This window comes from Arachis stenosperma, chromosome 7, assembly GCF_014773155.1.
Source record: "Arachis stenosperma cultivar V10309 chromosome 7, arast.V10309.gnm1.PFL2, whole genome shotgun sequence".
Classification (NCBI taxonomy): domain Eukaryota; kingdom Viridiplantae; phylum Streptophyta; class Magnoliopsida; order Fabales; family Fabaceae; genus Arachis; species Arachis stenosperma.
The window spans coordinates 28106505-28120905 of NC_080383.1; the positions used below are offsets into that span (position 1 = coordinate 28106505).

The 14401-nt window shown below is 37.9% G+C and overlaps 1 non-coding gene across 1 annotated transcript; it reads left to right on the top strand.

Moving 5' to 3' along the window:
• Positions 1-1708: 1708 nt before the first annotated feature.
• On the top strand, positions 1709-1816 carry LOC130942661 (small nucleolar RNA R71). The gene has a single exon (XR_009071225.1). It is a non-coding gene; the product is annotated as a small nucleolar RNA R71 (small nucleolar RNA).
• The last annotated feature ends 12585 nt before the right edge of the window (positions 1817-14401 follow it).

Sequence of the window (14401 nt, forward strand, 5' to 3'; positions counted from 1 at the left end):
AGGGCTCTCATGGAGCCTCACAGATACTCAGAGCAATGTTGAAATCTCCCAACACCAAACTTAGAGTTTGAATGTGGGGGTTCAATACCAAACTTAGAGTTTGGTTGTGGCCTCCCAACACCAAACTTAGAGTTTGACTGTGGGGGCTCTGTTTGACTCTGTTTTGAGAGAAGCTCTTCATGCTTCCTCTCCATGGTGACAGAAGGATATCCTTGAGCCTTAAACACAAAGGATTCTTCATTCACTTGAATGATCAGTTCACCTCTATCAACATCAATCACAGCCCTTGCTGTGGCAAGGAAGGGTCTGCCAAGGATGATGGATTCATCCATGCACTTCCCAGTCTCTAGGACTATGAAATCAGCAGGGATGTAATGGTCTTCAACTTTTACCAGAACATCCTCAATACAAGTCCATAAGCTTGTTTTTTTGAGTTGTCTGCCATCTCTAGTGAGATTCTTGCAGCTTGTACCTCAAAGATCCCTAGCTTCTCCATTACAGAGAGAGGTATGAGGTTTACACTTGACCCTAAGTCACACAGAGCCTTCTTGAAGGTCATGGTGCCTATGGTACAAGGTATTGAAAACTTCCCAGGATCTTGTCTCTTTTGAGGTAATTTCTGCCTAGACAAGTCATCCAGTTTTTTGGTGAGCAAAGGAGGTTCGTTTTCCCAAGTCTCATTTCCAAATAACTTGTCATTTAGCTTCATGATTGCTCCAAGGTATTTAGCAACTTGCTCTTCAGTGACATACTCATCCTCTTCAGAGGAAGAATACTCATCAGAGCTCATGAATGGCATAAGTAAGTCCAATGGAATCTCTATGGTCTCAATGTGAGCCTCAGATTCCCATGGTTCCTCATTAGGGAACTCATTGGAGGCCAGTGGACGCCCATTGAGGTCTTCCTCAGTGGCGTTCGCTGCCTCTCCTTCCTCTCCAAATTCGGCCATGTTGATGGCCTTGCACTTTCTTTTTGGATTTTCTTCTGTATTGCTTAGAAGAGTACTAGGAGGGAGTTCAGTAATTTTCTTGCTCAGCTGTCCCACTTGTGCCTCCAAGTTTCTAATGGAGGACCTTGTTTCAGTCATAAAACTTTGAGTGGCTTTGATTAGATCAGAGACCATGGTTGCTAAGTCAGAGTGGTTCTTCTTAGAATTCTCTATCTGTTGCTGAGAAGATGATGGAAAAGGCTTGCCATTGCTAAACCTGTTTCTTCCACCATTATTGTTGTTGAAACTTTGTTGAGGTCTCTGTTGATCCTTCCATGAGAAATTTGGATGATTTCTCCATGAAGAATTATAGGTGTTTCTATAGGGCTCTCCTAGGTAATTCACCTCTTCCATTGAAGGGTTCTCAGGATCATAAGCTTCTTCTTCAGATGAAGCATCCTTAGTACTGCCAGGTGCATTTTGCATTCCAGACAGACTTTGAGAAATTAAATTGACTTGCTGAGTCAATATTTTGTTCTGAGCCAATATGGCATTCAAAGTATCAATCTCAAGAACTCCTTTCTTCTGATTTGTCCCATTGGTCACAGGATTCCTTTCAGAAGTGTACATGAATTGGTTATTTGCAACTATTTCAATTAGCTCTTGAGCTTCTGCAGGCGTCTTCTTCAAATGAAGAGATCCTCCAGCAGAGCTATCCAAAGATATCTTGGATAGTTCAGAGAGACCATCATAGAAAATACCTATGATGCTCTATTCTGAAAGCATGTCAGAGGGACACTTTCTGATCAATTGTTTGTATCTTTCCCAAGCTTCATAGAGGGATTCTCCATCCTTCTGTCTGAAGGTTTGGACTTCCACTCTAAGCTTACTCAATTTTTGAGGTGGAAAGAACTTTGCCAAGAAGGCATTGACTAGCTTTTCCCAAGAGTTCAGGCTTTCTTTAGGTTGTGAGTCCAACCATGTCCTAGCTCTGTCTCTTACAGCAAAAGGGAATAGCATAAGTCTGTAGACCTCAGGGTCAACCCCATTAGTCTTGACAGTGTCACAGATTTGCAAGAATTCAGCTAAAAACTGATGAGGATCTTCCAATGGAAGTCCATGGAACTTGCAATTCTGTTGCATTAGAGAAACTAATTGAGGCTTAAGCTCAAAGTTGTTTGCTCCAATGGCAGGGATAGAGATGCTTCTCCCATAGAAGTCGGGAGTAGGTGCAGTAAAGTCACCTAGCACCTTCCTTGCATTATTGTTGTTGTTTTCGGCTGCCATGGGTTCTTCTTGTTTGAAAATGTCTGTTAGGTCCTCTACAGAGAGTTGTGCCTTAGCTTCTCTTAGCTTTCGCTTCAAGGTCCTTTCAGGTTCAGGGTCAGCCTCAACAAGAATGCTTTTGTCTTTGCTCCTGCTCATATGAAAGAGAAGAGAACAAGAAAATATGGAATCCTCTATGTCACAGTATAGAGATTCCTTGAGGTGTCAGAGGAACAGAAAAATAGAAGAAAGAGGTAGAAGAATTCGAACTTAGTGAGATAGAGTTCGAATTGTGCATTGAGGAGGAGTGATACTCCATAAATAGAAGGATGTGAGAAGAGGGGAAGAGATTTTTCGAAAATTAATTAAAAAGATTTTAAAAAACATTTTGAAAAAGATTTTGAAGAAGATATGATTGAAAACTTTTTTGAAAAAGATGTGATTAAAAAGATATGGTTGAAAAGTTATGGTTTTAAAAAGATATGATTGAAAAGATATGATTTGAAAACAATTTAAAAAAAAGGATTTGATTTTAAAAATTAATGACTTGCCTAACAAGAAAAGATATGATTCAAACATTAAACCTCTCTCAACAGAAAAGGCAACATACTTGAAATGTTGAATCAAATCATTAATTGATAGCAAGTATTTTTGAAAAAGGAAAGAAATTGATTTTGAAAAAGATTTGATTGAAAAGATATGATTTGAAAAAGATTTGATTTTGAAAAACTTTGAAAACTTGAAAAAAATCTGAATTAAAAACAGAATCTTCCCTCTTGTGCCATCCTGGCGTTAAACGCCCAGAATGGTGCACATTCTGGCGTTTAACGCCCAATGCACTACCTTTTTGGGCGTTAAACGCCCAACCAGGTACCCTGGCTGGCGTTTAAACGCCAGTCTGTCCTTCTTCACTGGGCATTTTGAACGCCCAGCTTTTTCTGTGTAATTCCTCTGCTGCATGTTCTGAATCTTCAGTTCCCTGTACTATTGATTTGAAAATAGAACCAAGATCAAATAAACAATGCATGCAAGACACCAAACTTAAAATGAGACACTGGACTCAACAAGAAACATGAGAATATTTTTGGTTTTCATGATTTTGTAATTTTTTTGGATTTTTTCGAAAATTAAGTGGAAAAGAAAATAAAGGTATCAAAATTCTTAATGAGAATTCCAGGAATCATGCAATGTTAGTCTAAAGCTTTAGTCTAAAGGAATTAGACATGGATAGCCAAGCTTCAGCAAAACATTGCATTCAAGAGCTAAATTGATGAGAATCAATCAGCTTTGGTGATGATAAGAACATCACCTTGAAACACTAGAATTCATTCTTAAGAACTCTGAAAAATACCTAATCTAAGCAACAAGATGAACCGTCAGTTGTCCATACTCGAAACAATCCCCGGCAATGGCGCCAAAAACTTGGTGCACGAAATTGTGATCACTACAACTCAAATAATCCCTAGTAATGGCCCCAAAAACTTGGTGCTCAATACCATGGCATAAACACAACTTCGCACAACTAACCAGCAAGTGCACTGGGTCGTCCAAGTAATAAACCTTACGCGAGTAAGGGTCGATCCCACGGAGATTGTTGGTATGAAGCAAGCTATGGTCACCTTGTAAATCTTAGTCAGACAGACTCAAATGGGTATGGGTGATATATGAATAAAACATAAAGATAAAGATAGAGATACTTATGCAATTCATTGGTGAGAACTTCAGATAAGCGAATGGAGATGCTTTGTCCCTTCCGTCTCTCTGCTTTCCTACTGTCTTCATCCAATCCTTCTTACTCCTTTCCATGGCAAGCTGTATGCAAGGGTTTCACCGTTGTCAGTGGCTACCTCCCATCCTCTCAGTGGAAATGTTCAACGCACCCTGTCACGGCACGGCTATCCAGCTGTCGGTTCTCGATCATGTCGGAATAGAATCCAGTGATTCTTTTGCGTCTGTCACTAACGCCCCACAATCGCGAGTTTGAAGCTCGTCACAGTCATTCAATCATTGAATCCTACTCAGAATACCACAGACAAGGTTTAGACCTTCCGGATTCTCTTGAATACCGCCATCAATTCTAGCTTATACCACGAAGATTCTGGTTAAAGAACCCAAGAGATAAACATTAGAGCCTTGTTTGCTTGTAGAACAGAAGTGGTTGTCAGTCACTCGTTCATAAGTGAGAATGATGATGAGCGTCACATAATCATCACATTCATCATGTTCTTGAGTGCAAATAAATATCTTGGAATAAGAACAAGCTGAATTGAATAGAAGAACAATAGTAATTGCATTAATACTCGAGGTACAGCAGAGCTCCACACCTTAATCTATGGTGTGTAGAAACTCCACCGTTGAAAATACATAAGAACAAGGTCTAGGCATGGCCGTGAGGCCAGCCCCCAATGATCTAAGAACTAGACGTCCCAAGATGATCTAGAGATCTAAAGTGATCAAAAGATTAAAATACAATAGTAAAAGGTCCTATTTATAGGAAACTATTAGCTTAAGAATTACAAAGATGAGTAAATGACATAAAAATCCACTTCTGGGCCCACTTGGTGTGTGCTTGGGCTGAGCATTGAAGTATTTTCGTGTAGAGACTCTTCTTGAAGTTAAACGCCAGCTTTTGTGCCAGTTTGGGCGTTTAACTCCCATTTTGGTGCCAGTTCCGGCGTTTAACGCTGGGAATTCTGAAGGTGACTTTGAACGCCGGTTTGGGCCATCAAATCTTGGGAAAAGTATGGATTATCATATATTTCTGGAAAGCCCAGGATGTCTACTTTCCAACGCCGTTGAGAGCGCGCCAATTGGACTTCTGTAGCTCCAGAAAATCCACTTCGAGTGCAGGGAGGTCAGAATCCAACAGCATCTGCAGTCCTTTTCAGTCTCTGAATCAGATTTTTGCTCAGGTCCCTCAATTTCAGCCAGAAAATACCTGAAATCACAGAAAAACACACAAACTCATAGTAAAGTCCAGAAAAGTAAATTTTAACTAAAAACTACTAAAAATATACTAAAAACTCAACTAAATATACTAAAAACATACTAAAAACAATGCCAAAAAGCGTACAAATTATCCGCTCATCAATGACCCGGTGCACTTGTCGGTAAAGTTGTGTGTGTTCTAATTTTGCGCACCATCCACCTAGATTCAAATCCTAGCTTCTCCAAAATGAACCAAAGAAAATGTCACACAACACGATCATAAGCTTTGCTCATATCTAATTTAACAGCCATTTCACTCGATAGCTTTCCTCCAATAGCTTCAATTTTCCAATATAAAGTAAGCATCCTCTAGTTTATTTTCCAAGGCTTCAACCTGTTCTCCCCCTGTAATACCCTCCTCTCTGAGAATTTCAACCTGAGATGTGAGTTCACCAATATTCTTTGAATTAGATTTATTCTGTTGCTGCCATTGAACAATACGGTGCCTACAATGCTTCAATTTTTGAGCCAAAACAAACATTGTTGTTGATCCTTCCACCCATTCCTTCCAAGCTTCAATGATAATTACCTGAATTTCTTCTAAACCACACTATCTCTCCTGAAATTTAAACCTCCGTTTAGATTTTTCCATGACCGGATTTGTATCAAGGAGGATAGACACATTTTCTGAACTATTTTCTGCAAGTCGAGACAGCGAGGCTGATGGAAAACAATCCATCCGCTCACCGTTTGCAAGTGCACGGTCAAGCCTCTCCCTGATCTGGTCCTGTCCTCGTTGCCTATTAGTCCAGGTGAACTTTCTCTTAATCATACAAAAGTTCTTCAATCCACCGCCATCATTAAAATTCACAAATTCAGAAATAGATGAAGCTGATTTTAACCCCCTTCCTTCTCATCGAGGCTCATTATAGCATTAAAATCACCTATAATTACAACTTTTTCAAAGAACCACTATACAAAAGAGGAAAGTTCTGTGTATTGGGTAGACCAGATCCCATCCAAGCTTTTTAAATGTACCCTAATCAATCCCCAAGAACAATTTAAAGCAGAATCAGTTACCTTAGCAGCTATGAAAAACTCTTTTTCAACAAGAATCTTGTGCCCTCCTTCCATGCTAAAGCTAATCCACCAGTTGTACCCGTCAAACTAACAATCCTCCAATTGTAAAATGACAAGATCTCAACTTACTTTCCACCAGATAAGATTGATTTTTTGTTTCACATAGAAACACAATCTCGAGGGAATGAGATTGACACATCTCTTTAAGGTTATGAACTGTCATGGATTTTTCCAAACCACCACAATTTCATGAAAGAACTCTCATGGCGAATTAAAAGGAAGGAAAAAAGAAGGGAATAAACAAAGGATTAAAGAAGATATTGACAAAAATCAAACATTAACCTAGACGGCACAAGAATTCTGTTTTGGGATAAACCCTAGTAGAGCAAGTTGAAGGAGTACAAACTCCTCACGTGGTTCAACAAATTTTGACTTGTTAAAATGATTAAAAATAAGAGAAAATATTTTCTCTCAATAATCATGACATTCTTCTCAATTTATAATTTTGTAGGGTTGTTATACTCTTCTCATAATTAAGATATCATAATTCGGCAAATTATCATTTTAGTATTGTTAAAGAAAGGAATTTTGAGTGCATAGATCGAAGTGATGTATGTACTTAATATAGTGGGGTTTGTCTTTAATAAGCATACTCAGATGAGCTTTTGTGATATGCACAAGTAATAGTTTTAAATATGACTTCATATAGGGGTTTAATAATAATTATTAATTTTTTACATATAATATAAATATTTTAAAAATTCATTTTGAACATTTCTAATTTTTTTTATTCTAAACCCACTGTACTCTCCTCTCTATACACAGAACCACCACCACCACCACCTCTACTCTTCTCTGGATTTCTGCCGTCGTCGTCCAGCCCAGCAATAATTTCTCAGTCCCTCTCCTAGTGTTGTTCTTAGCCTCTCTCTTTGCATCGTTCGTTCTCAACCTCGGAGCGCCGTTGTTCTCTCTGCCGTTGTTGTGGCATCCGCATTGTTCCATTACCATTCAGCGTCGTTGTTCTTAATGCCCAACGCTGTCGTCTCAACAGGCAGGGGCGACATGGGTCTTAACAAGTCAGCATCGTCATCAGCGTCGTGCTGTTGTGGTGCTCCATCTCTCCCTTCATCACTGCACTTCCAAAGTTCCAATGGATCGTCAACCTTAGGTATGAATTTGCTTCATTAATTTAATTCAATTCTTTTGTTCCATTTATCTTTTTGTTCAGTTTTTTTGTATGAATTTAGTTAAGTTTTTTTTTTGTTTGAGGTTATAAAATTTTGGAATTTGTTTTTACGATTCTGATTTCAAATTTTATGTTTATGATTCTATTTGTGATGTCCTAATTCTGTTTTTGTTCTATTTTTTATTTGTTACTACAGTTTATATTTTTTAGTATGTTTGTAAATTCAGAAGTTAGTACTATGATTTTGTTTCACTGGTACTGTTTACTATAGTATTAAATATGAGATGTTGTAGTTATGTTGATGATAGTTTGTATATTCACACTAAGTTCCTGGAAAGATTACAAATTTGTTTTCTTTTGCAATTTTTGTCTTCTGTTTTTGGATATATTTGTGATGGACCTCAAAGTTAGTTATGGGATGCGAATTTTGAAATTTTGTCAATCATTTCTTATTCTGTTTGGAGGCTATTAAGATGAGCTCTTAAATGTGAAATGTGCTTCCTCTAATTTGGTTTGTAAGAGGCCATTGGTTCACAATCTGTCTTATGTTTATATAGCTCATTGAATCTGTGCCCTCAGTAAATAGTATTTTTACTTTGTTTTGTTGGCTCGGAACCTAATTTTCATTCTTGTTGTGCATGTTGACTCAAAAACCAAATTGAAGAGAAGTGTATACAAAGCGGTGCATATAATATCTCTCAATTGCTATATTTGTGTAGCTCCTACGACTCACCTGCTGACCAACTTCATCTGATGAATTTGTGATGTGAAGGTGCTTTCCAAGTTTATCAGACTGGAGGAAACAAATCGCCCGTCGATGATCAACATTTAGGCCCAATCATTCATAGAACAAATTTTGGCATTCTTGACTTGAGTTGTCAAGATATATTTTGTAGATTAAGACAACAGGGTGTTGTAGATCAAAGGTTCATTTTTGTTTTGATGTATCGAGTTACATGTTACTATTTTTTGTGATTATGTAATAAATGTAAATCTTTGATTTTGTTTATTGTTATCTGATGTTTCATCTAATTCTAAGTCATGTTCAATCTTATAAGCGGGAAGTATAGATGCTAAAAATAACTAAGTGGCGTCAACGCTTCTCTAAGTCGTCCTGTTCCATACTACATGATATATACAGATAGGCATGAAGATATATACCTTAATCTACTCATGAAATTCAATAAACTATGCAGAAAAAAAGTGTATTATGGAGACCAAATAAACTTTTTAAATTTGAGTAAGAAATGCTCAAATTCTACAATTTATATCTTGATATAATGAAGTAGAAGAAAAGAAATTCATTATCATAACCTTTTTCTTCATATGTGCAACTAATATAAGAATAATCAAATTTATATACATGTAAGCAGAAGGACAACACCTCAACCTTATGAATATTGAACCATTACATTCTAAGATGAAGTTCATTAATTGCACATATAACATTGCAATTTGGAGCTTACAAGAAAATTGTGCAGCCTTTGATTTAATTAAGAATTCTCGTTATTGGTTGAGTGTTTTAATTTAAAAAGGAGTACTCTAATGCTAACTGATCATAGCGGCTACTGTATTAATCTAAGTGAAAAATAGAAGCTTGTATGCAATTAACATTGGCAGAGTAGCATTTCTTCCCTCCGTGGAATTCTTTGTTTGCACTCTCCCTCAATTTATTCCTCCACATTCTCTTTAATAATGATTTGTTGGAGGTGGGGAAGGTAGTAGGGCACTCTCTTTCAATTTATTCTCTCCGCATTCTCTTTAATTATTAATTGTTAGATGTGGGAAAGGTGGTAGGGCATTCGCCCTCGATTTGTTCTCCCACATTCTCTTTAATAACAATTTGTTGGATATGGAGAGATGGTAGGGTACTCTCCCTTGAGTTATTCCTCCATATTCTCTGTGGTTGTGTTTTGTTAGATGTGGAGAAGGTGGTAGGGTACTAGTTTGTCAATTTATATGGCATGGACTCATAGGAGAAGGTGGTAGGACACTAATCCCTCGATTTATTTCCCCTGATGAATGCTTCCAAGAGAAGGTAGTAGGGCACACTCCCTCGATTGTATGCCTCTTGGGGATACGCAACAGAAAGATGATATCTGGGTTTATTACCAGGTGTGTCGAGTTCTGATAGTTTAACCGACACGTGAGCTCATGGCTAGTAGGATAGGAATGCATATTATGCATCTATGTGAAATTGCTTGAGTGTGCATGTTGTATTTGGTTTGCCTATGTGATTACTTCTGTTTAACTGCTAATTATCATATTTGTTGTAATTGCTCTTGGATGTGTTTAAACTTCTTACCTGTGCTTGCTACCTCTAAACTAGATTGATGAATACTAGTACACTGTGATGTTTAGAACAAACAGATACTATTGAGACTGGGTTTTGATAATGATGATTGTTTGGGACTGAATAAAGACAATGATGATTTACTTAAAATGAATGAGAATAGAGGTAAATGTATAATTGAGGTTTGGAATGTTGACCCTGTTTGGATTTAGTAGAACCCTAAGCTTGAGGCTGGCGCATTTGGAGACTAGGATTGTCTAGTGGGTTCATGTAGTTTTATATAGTCTCTATTTGAAACTATTTTCCTACCGAAAACTTTCGGGTTCTCACCCGTTGACATATTTTGTTGATTTTTCAGATACAGGATGTAACGCTCCTCGCTGAGTGTGGATGACTCCTTTTGGTGAAGCGAAGATTTTACTTTTGGATTTATTTTGAATTATCTAGTATTGTTCTCCATTTTTGGATATGTATTTGTATATTCCTCTTGGAGGCTCTGTATTTTGGAGAAACATGTTATATTTTGTATACTTTAGATTGTACTTTATGTATTTTATCTCTGTATCTGTTTCCTTTACATATATATATATATATATATATATATATATATATATATATATATATATATATATATATTCTCTTTTGTTTCGATATATCGACGCCTTCTTATCTTTAACGTAACACTTCGCATGTGATGACAATTATCGCTTTTGTTTGTCCTTCTTTCGCAGGCTCCTAATTATATCATTATTCTTTAAAATACTATGTATATAAATTTTTATTTAGGTGTCGTAATGTCTCGTCACCTTTAACTTATGATTGCAACGTAAAGCCTTGTGTGATAGACTATTACAGAAACCATAAACATATTAGTAAATCTTGAACCTTATGGATCCAAAGAAATTCCAATGTCATCCAATTACAATGAACAACCACATATTGGACACACTTCCAATGCATAAAGAATTAAACTACATACATGTTAATCCTCCAAAAATGATTGATTTTCAAATATGTTACGACAAAAACTCAAATATATATATGCATTTAATCGAACACATGGAGTGAATAAATGTTGAAAGAGTTAATCCAGTTCATAATCTAAAATTATTCACTGTTCTAGGTTACAAAGTCCACTATAACCGTTCTTTAACAAAAATAGAAAATTGTGGATTTTGAGAAAGGAAGAAGGAGGAACAAAAGCAAACAAGAGAGGAAGAACCGAAGAAGATTAATAGGTTCTCACTAGTCATTTTTCTCATCGTCAACAATTATGCAACCAAGAACAATAGAGGAAGAGTTGTCACCTCCGGAGGTCTTCCGGCTAGGGTTGTTGATACGGAAAAATTTATCCTCATTAACTACCGGCAAGTATATCGGGTCGCATTAAGTAGTAAAACTCACAAGAGTGAGGTCGATCCCACGAGGATTAAAAGATTAAGCAATCAATAGTGAATTGACTATTCTAGTTAGACAAATATAGTTGGAGTGATGAGTAGCAGGAAATGTAAACGACATAAAAGTAACGGAAAGCAATAAAGTGCAAGGAAAGTAAATGGCAAGAATGTAAAGTGCTGGAAAATTAAAGAGCAAAAAAAATAAATTGCAAAGAATAGAAAGTACTAGAAAGTAAAGTGCAAGAAATTAAAGATAGAGAACATAGGGGATTGGAGATGTTGATTCCTTTTGAATTAATGGGTCTCACTCCTTCTCAATCATATGAAGTAGATCTATGGTGGATTGTCAATAATTGAGTTCCAATTCCTTGGCAACCCAATTTCTCTTAACACAATCAATTTCCAATTTCTTGATCTAATTGTTCATGAGAAGAGGTTAAGTTCAAATTTCTAATCCATAAGCCACACAACCCTTAGGATCTCAATTCAAAGAGGTTATATGTCACGTACCAACTAAGAATGTGTTTATCAAAAGAGTTATGAGGGAGAAGCTTCAAACTGAATCCTATGATCCCTTTTCCAAGGCTCACATAGAGATTCAAGTAGATCCAAACCCCCTTCCGGTAGTGAATGGATCTATGAAGCACAAAAGCTTCCCTTTAGCTACAACAAGCGGATTAAGAAGAAGAAGAAGTTCTTTAATTCATTTGACTTACAACATAGCTCCTTTCCCAAATGATGGGGTTAGTTGGTTATTGCTCTAAGAAATCTCAAAAGAGAATTAAAGTGTATGAAAGTAAAACTGAGAATTAAATATTCATAAATAAAATGGAAATTAAAGATTCATAAATGAAAATCAAAGATTGATAACTAAACTATTACAAAGTAAGAAAAGAAGTGGAACAGAAGAAAAGTGTATGAAGGAATGGGTCCGAAGACCCACTCCCAGGGCACTGTGCCAATTCATAGAATTTCAAATTGGTCTTCACTCTCTGAATGCCTCTCTCTTTTATGCTATGAAACTAAGGCCTTTATATAGGCTCTCCTAAATTACAAACTTAAATGAAATTGAAAATAAATTACAATGAAATAAAAATTAATTATTCTAGATGCTTCTTGTGGCCTGGATTTTGCGGAATGAGTGGGCTTTGCTTTCTTGAAGTTGGACCAAAAATCACGCTCCAGGGTTATGTATTGGCGCTCTATTGGGTGCTTGATTTGAGAGCGTGCTGGCGAGTGTGCACGATATTGGATGCTGGTGGCATGCTTCAAGTGTGTCTGGCGCTTGAATGGGGGTTGTTCGTGCGAGCATAGAACCGAGCGTTGAGTGAGAGCACTAGAATGAGTGCTACTTCTTTGTTGCTAGCGCTTGCCAAAGTGAGCGCCATTGTGAGCATGAAAATAAGCGTGCATGCTCTAGGAGAGCGTTGGAGCTTGCTACTGAGCGTTGGGAATGAGCGCTGGGCCTGCTCTAGGTGTTCCTTGTCGAAGGCGCTCTTAGAGGCGAGCGTGGAGCAGAGTGCCATTGAAAGTGCCAGGTTGCTGGGCGCTTGCACTAGTGAGCGTGGAAATGAGCATGGAGGCGAGCGTTGAGCATTGATGAGAGCTTGCTTTGTTGCTTCATGCTAGGTGTTTTTAGGGCTTTAAAGATGCCAATTGTTTGTACCCCAATTTCATACCAATTGCTTTGTTTCCAACTCGACTAGAAGCACATAATTTGGAGCTCTACCACTTAAGTTATGCTCCTTTGAAGATGACAAGGTCATGCTGTCAGGATCACTGGCGCTGGTCAAGTGAGCGCCATGCCTACTCCAGGTCCCATTTCAACACCTGTTGTTGAGGCTCTAATTGAATGTCCACTCCATACTGTTATATATCGTTGAAAAGCCCTGGATATCTACTTTCTAATGCAACTAGAATCACCTCATTTGGAGCTTTATAACTCAAGTTGGGCTCCTTTGAAGATGACAAGGTCATGCTGTCAGGATCGTTGGCGCTGGGCAATTGAGTGCCTAAGTAAGCGCCAGGCCTGCTCCAGGGTCCATTATAACGCCTGATTTGGAACCTCAAATTGGATGTCCACTGGTAGCATGAATCCCCACACCTTCATACTGCTGTACCAGCAAGTGCACTGGGTCATCCAAGTAATACCTGATCAAGTCAGGGTCGATCCCATGAGGATTGTGGTTTGAAACAAGCTATGGTTATCCAGCAGGTCTTAGTCAGGCAGATGAAAGAATATAAGATGTTGGTATGTTATTTTTAATTGCATAAAAAAATGGAATAAATAAATAGGGTAATTAGAACTCAGAAGTTGTGTAAACTATGAAAAGAGAATAGTTAAGGGTTGGAGTTGCTTGGTCTTTCTAAATTAACTCTAGCAGTACTGTCTTCTTTGCTTGTGAGTGATCTCTTCTATGGCAAGCTATATATGATCAATGCCATGAGATATGGTCATTGATCTCCTTTGCTATAGATTGAACGCCATTGGCCGTGGTCATCCAATCTGACAAAGGGTGAAGCTCTAGCAGATCATTCTCTTGGTGATCCTACTCAAAGCGCCACAGACAAGGTCAAATCTTCCGGATCAGAGAATGCTGTTTCGTTGGATTCTAGCCTATACCATGGAGACCCTAATCTCCCCGGATTTGGCTCAACTGGTATCTTGAGAAGTCCCCAACGAAGTCGTGGATTAACCGTTCGAGAGATGTATAAACATAGCTGTTGGCTCGTGCTTTCCAGTCACGTATTCACACGAACACAAGTAGACGTGGGTGTTTGTCAGGCACGTTCGTCTTAGTGTGATGAACAGAGCTAATTGTTCAATCATCCTATTCACCACGTTGAAGAGCGGATATACATCTTAGAAATAGATCAAACACGGATCAAAGAAGAAATAGTAATACTTTTATTAATTCATAGGACTCAGCAGGGCTCCTCCCTTCAACCTAAGAGGTTTAGAAACTCATACTGATGTAAAATACAATGCTAAACGTGTATGATGGTAAAAAGTTATAAAGTGTTCGAATAACATAAATAAAATCCCTTAAATACTAAACTAATTATTAGTAAAGGTAAAATAGTCTTTTAGTGCTAAAATCTACTTCTAGGGCCCACTTGGTGAGTGTTTGGGCTGAGCTTTGATGAGATCTACGTGCTATGAGGTCTTTTGGGTGTGAATCACTGGCTAGGGAGTCCTCTCTGGGCATTTGGACGCTGGGCTTCTCCTTGGGCGCTGGACGCTAGAGAGGGGGTAGGAAGTTGGCGTTGGACGCCAGTTTTGGGCCGTCTAATCCGAAACAAAGTATGAACTATTATAC